The sequence below is a fragment of the Ictidomys tridecemlineatus genome, chromosome 6 (assembly GCF_052094955.1).
Source record: "Ictidomys tridecemlineatus isolate mIctTri1 chromosome 6, mIctTri1.hap1, whole genome shotgun sequence".
Lineage (NCBI taxonomy): Eukaryota > Metazoa > Chordata > Mammalia > Rodentia > Sciuridae > Ictidomys > Ictidomys tridecemlineatus.
In genome coordinates this window covers 163,026,128-163,031,918 of record NC_135482.1, presented here as the reverse complement: position 1 = coordinate 163,031,918, position 5,791 = coordinate 163,026,128, and the positions used below count along the sequence as shown (strand labels likewise).

The 5,791-nt window shown below is 43.5% G+C and overlaps 1 protein-coding gene across 8 annotated transcripts in view; it reads left to right on the top strand.

The window, feature by feature from the left end:
* Positions 1-3,381: 3,381 nt before the first annotated feature.
* Positions 3,382-5,791, top strand: part of Rcbtb1 (RCC1 and BTB domain containing protein 1) — a 41,444-nt gene continuing 39,034 nt past the window's right edge. For 2 of the 8 annotated variants that reach the window (XM_005330208.5, XM_040281545.2), the window contains exon 1: positions 3,384-3,821. The gene's annotated coding sequence lies outside the window, so the exon portion shown is untranslated. The other 6 variants (XM_021729764.3, XM_021729766.3, XM_021729765.3 and 3 more) reach the window with 4 other exon arrangements.

Genomic DNA, 5,791 nt, shown 5'->3' with positions numbered 1-5,791 from the left:
AAAAATTATAAAAAAGTTGTTATTCTCAATTCTCAAAATAATTTCATTGTTTCTGAGACTATCAGAACAGATATCCTGGCTATATTACTAAATATTACAAAATGCAAACAAAAATGTTCACTCTTCAGAGTTGCCTGGTAGTCTACTGGCTTGTTTGTCTCCATCTTGACCAACCTCAAAAGGAGGGAAGAAGTAGAGAAAAAAAGGTAGATACAGAAGACAATCTGGGTGCTCCCAACTGTTTTCATTCTCTTGGAAGAAGTAGTATTCAAGTCTCTGAGAAAGACACCAAAATTCCTTTTAATTCAGCTTGCCCAATATCAGAACCTTCCATTGACCTGTGAAAAACAGGGGACCTTGAGAAGATATTCTTGGCAAAGATGGTCCAGTTGAAGGAATTGTGATTTTCTACCCAAATCATCACAGAGGAGACTCACATGCACGAAAGGAATGAATGAAAGAGGGTGTTCTGATTTCCATTTATTGAGAGATTAACTTTTGAAATGAAATTCTAAGCTCTCAAGGGTGACTAAAATCATTCCCCTATTTCCACGCCATCTTAAACCTCACATTATTTCATTAAGTTTGTGAAAGATACTTTTTACCATTGTATTATATATTAGTATTAAGTAGAGTGGTTCCCCTCTATCTCTGGGCTCTGGAGGTACAGCCCCATTTCTTTCTTAAGTTACTTCTTGTATATTGAGTTCTTTTACCATGTAGAAGAAATTTATAGGACACTAAAATAATCTTCCCTGGAATAAGTAATTTTGCTATTTTCAGCATAACAATCATAGAAAGCTTTTGGAGCTTGGGGTGGGTTTGGGCAGGGGGAGTAAAACAAACAACCTAGCACTACCCTAGGTCAATTTCAGATGAAGAACCTATAATCTGTCTGATGAAAGTTATTCAGTCCAATAAATAATACTAATAGAAATAAATGTCATTATTTCAAGTACATACAAATTAGCCAAATTAGGTTTCCTTTTCCTGGAGGTAAATGAAGTTACCAAGTCCATCAATACAGGGATACTTGCTTTTTTCCTAAACAAATAATACCGCTTCATGTCTTCTTTGACATGAACATATTGCTTACTCCTGGAATGTCCTTCCCTCACCTCTTCATCTACTACTTGTCCTAAAAATTCACCTTCCTAGGAAATTTTTTCTGACCCCTAATTTGTGGTCCCTCATTTGTGTTCACTTAGCATTTGTATCATGATACTTTGCACTGGAATAATGAACCAGACCTCACATTCCTGGAGGTCAGCAACCATGTCTCATACAACTTTATCCTCCAAAATGCTCCAAGGATGGCATCAGACACATAAGCAGTGAGTGCTCAGGAAATACTCCAACCCCAACCCTCTATTTTGTTTTGGTCTCAAACAAATATATTTCATAGATGTTCTTTTGAGAATTTAGCCAAAAGAAACTGATTTCTCTGAGTGAAATAAGCCTCTTAAATTCACTGACTACAACTACTTTGGTCAAGTCACTTTATTCAATGAATATGAATATTCATGTCCTATATACTGTTCTAAATCCAAAGAATCCTGTTTCAAAGAGTTTAGAAGATGGCAATAGTCAATTCACCTCTTATAGGAATATAGCACATTTCCAGGCAATGTGAGATTAGGATATGTACAGTATTGTGAAAATCAGGAAAGAAGTGCAAATGATGCTGTTTAAATGAATTTGAATTGTTGAAGTTCAATCAGGAAGGAGGATGCAGAGAAGGAAAACAATTAGTAGACAAATAGCAGATGGCATTTGATGCCTGCTTTGGGGTTGCCAAAGAAAACCAGAGCCAGCCTGTACAGAGGTGCACGACAGTGATCCCTGCAACTTGGGTGGCTGAGGCAGGAGGATCACAAATTAGGATAGGGCTGGGGATGTGGCTCAAGCGGTAGCTTGCCTGGCATGGGTGCGGCATGGGTTCCATCCTCATCACCACATACAAACAAAGATGTTGTGTCAGTCGAAAAAACTAAAAAATAAATATTAAAAAATTTCTCTCTCTCTCTTAAAACAAAACAAAACAAATTAGAGGATAGCCTGAGTAACTCAGCTAGACTCCGTTTTAAATAAATACATAGTCCTGGGAATGTAATTCAGTGATAAAGCACCCCTTGGCTCAGTCCCCAGTATAATGATGGTATAATAATAATAATAATAATAATAATGCCAGCACCAGACAGTAAAGTGGTAAATCATGATTTATGAAGGAACATGAGACATTAGGATATAGAACCAGGCTCAACCGCCATATCACAAATTTGTGAATAAAATCTGTTTTTAAGGAAAGATGGTCCAGTTGAAGGAATTGGGATTTTCTACCCAAATCATCACAGAGGAGACTCACATGCACGAAAGGAATGAATGAAAGAGGGTGTTCTGATTTCCATTTATTGAGAGATTAACTTTTGAAATGAAATTCTCTTGAAAATCAAAGGAAGCTCAACAGAGGAAAGGAACCAGGGGTGGGAGATCAGGAGGCAGGAGGGAATTGCTGGGGAGTAATATTGGCCAAATTATGTTGTTCTGTTGTGTGTATGTAACAAATTCCATCATTATGTACAACTAAAATGCTCCAATAAAAAAAATGGAGAAAAAAAATCAGTTTTAACTCTTTACCCCCACACCACGTCCCAGAGTGATTCAGGACTTTTCAGATAGAAGAATAAACAAACGCAGAGTACTAAAGCAAGTTGGGGGGAAAAGAAACTAACCCAATAAAAGTTGAGAAGTCAAGGCAAATAATTCCCCTTACGGGGTTAAGTGGCAGATGAGGAAAGTAGGTTTCTTCTAGTAGTTTAGTGGGGCTATTAAGTGATACTTGGAAAACAAAATGTTTTTATGTTTTTTCATGGGAACTCAAGTAGGAAAGGTAAGTTTGAACAGGATTGTTTAGAATGCTATGCCAAATTTGGACTTAATTCTGCACATCTAACTGGGAGTCTGGGAGTGTAGAGGATTTTAGGTCTGACTCTTATATGTGACAAGCATGCGCAGCACCAAGCATCTCCTCTCCCGACTAGAGTATAGCCACTTCTTTTAAGAAATGGGTGGCGTCAGATGTCTGCTTAGGTCCCTTCCAACCTTGACTGTCTGCATCCGAGGTACTCTGCCGGCTTCCATTCCCCCGACCCTGTGCCTCGTTCCCTTTCTTTTAATCTTAGCCCAGATACCACCCTCCCGACCCTTCGGCCTTCCTCAGGAGCCTTCAGTCCAGAGCAGGCGAGGGGCGGGAAAGCACGTGCCCAGGTAAAACATCTCCGCGGCCCAACTTCCCAGGCAGCAGCACCACCTGGGCAGTGCCTCGAGCCGGATCCGCCCTAGAGTGGGCGGGGAGCTGAGTTTCCGGGTCGCTTTTGGTCCCAGTTCCCTAGGGGTGGGAGTCCGGGCCCTCCTCTGCGATCTGCCGCGGGAAGGAGAGCCGAAGCCCGCCCCTCGCGCGTCCCGGGTTTCCCTAAGGAACAAAAGCGTGAGACCCGGCCGCAGCCACCACGCTCTATCGCGACACAGGACTGGCCTTTGAAAGCCGACGGACTTCTAGGGTGTCCCCAGCCCTGCGCTCCGAGAGCTTAAAGAGCCGGGAGCGGGGTCAGGGGGGCGGCAGGCGGCGGCGACGGCGCGCGAGCCGCACAGGGTCACGTGAGGCGGCCGGGACCACGTGACCGGCGCCCTCGTGCTCCGCCCCTTCGCCGCCGGTCGGCTTCGGTGTTCTCTCCAGCTTCTGCGGCTGGCAGAGCTTCCGAGATCCCAGTGGCGTTCTGGGAGCTTGGGCCCGGCCGGCAAGGCGGCGACAGGCCTCGCAGGTAGAGGTGGGTGCGGGTCGAGCTCGCGAGGCCTCCTCCGACCCGGTCCTTTCCCCGCCTCCCTTCCCCGCTGCCGGGCCGGTGTGCCCCGTTACTCCTGCCCTCTCCCACCTCCCTGCCTCTCCGGTTCCCGGGCTCGCGAGGCGCCGCGTTCCGAGCCGGCTCTGTGGCACTTCAGCTGTCGTTTCTTCCTGCCGAGAGGAGAGCGAAAGTTTTCTTCACTGCTCTCTGTTTGGAGCCGCACGGATGCGGGTATTTTTGTTTTGTTGTTTTTGCTCGCAGCTGAAGTGTTGTCACTGCGCTAGCGCCGTTTTGCTGAGAGGGGACCTCCCTGCTGACTCTCCCCTTCTCCACTTGGTCCTTCCCCAGATATTCGCATCTCCTTCGCGCGCGAGGGTAGTGTTGTCACAAGCTGTAGTCTCGACTTTTTCCTGGCGACAAGGAATCCACAACAGCGGGGGCGGGGGGACTTATTTTACTAGGGACATTTATCCTGGAGTATTGGGGTAAACTGAGGGAAAGGAATTTATCTGTCCTGCGTCTGATAAAAGCTGCCTGCTTTATTTTAAGATGACCATAGAAGAACACTCTGTTCTCTTTACGATGTCTCACCAGCAAATAAGTAGGTGAGACGGCTGCAGAACTTATTGCAGCTGGGTACAATCTTGTTACCATGCTTTCCTTTGCCCTGTTCGCCTCATTAGGATTAAAGTCTATAGAGGGCAAAAATTGAGTTCTGAAGCTGATGTGTTTTGTGAATTGATAACATCTGAACCTCAAAGTTCCGAAGGCACCGACATAATGCCCGAAGGCATGGAAAAATTATTGAACCCTGAGGGCAGTTTGTAGTGTGCTTTAAACTTTAAAGAGTGGCTGTTGCACCGGGTGAATTTCACCCCTTTGAACTGTTTTCAGGGTTGAGTATGTAACCATATATTTAGATTCTATTAATACAACAGTTCATCTGTGGCATGTCTTTCAGTGCATTGTGTGAACATCAGTCTGTGTTAGTACTTCTAGCTAGGTCCTTTTTCTTCTATCCTCTAGGCCATTTCTCTTGGAGAGGAAGTGTGTTAACCTTTAAGGAGTTTTCTGCAAGTGATTTTTATGTCTGTGATTCAGGTGATCAAGTTCTAGAAATTTAAAATAAGGAATAGCTATAAAAACCAAAGCTATCGATCTTGTACCTTTATTCATTCATTCGTTTATTTTAGAAATGGGGTTTCACTGGGTTGCTAGATTGGTCTCCAACGGGTAGGCCCGTGGGTTTCTCTTCCCCTCACCTGCCCCAGCCTCTCAAGTGGCTGGGATTAAAGGTGTGTGCCACCAGTCCCACTAAACTTGTAGTTAAAAAAAATTTCTTGTAAGGTTTTTAAAATTAGAAAATGCCTGTTGTATGTTCCAGCCAGAGCTTGGCCTTATCTTAATTTTCAGGAGCTCTACCATTGACCCAGTCCTTTTTTATTTTGCCACAAGGTCTCATTAAGCTGCCTAAACTGTCTCAAACCTTGCAATCCTCCTGCTTTTTAGCCTTCAGAGTAGCAATGATTGCAATTGTGTGCCACCATGCCTAGCTTTATTCTATGATTTTTTTTAAACGTTGTATGTTTTGTATGTGTTGACTAATGCACAAGAGGGATATGATAGGTATTGGTTGAATTTAACCCAAATAGACTTCCTAGAGGGGATCAGTTAGTAATTATCTGTCAATTATATATTTGACCCACAACATGAATTTGTTGTGGGTCAAATATATAATTAAAAAAAGTAAAAAGTTTTCAAGAACATTTAGTCCACAATACAGTCTTACTTTTTAAATTTTGCCAAGTAAGGGCTGGGGTTAGTTATAGCTCAGTGGTAGAGTGCTTGCCTCACCATGTGAGGCACTGGGTTCGATCCTCGGCACCACCTAACAAATAAATAAAGATATTGTGTCCATCTTAAAAAAAAAAACACTTTAAAACAATAAA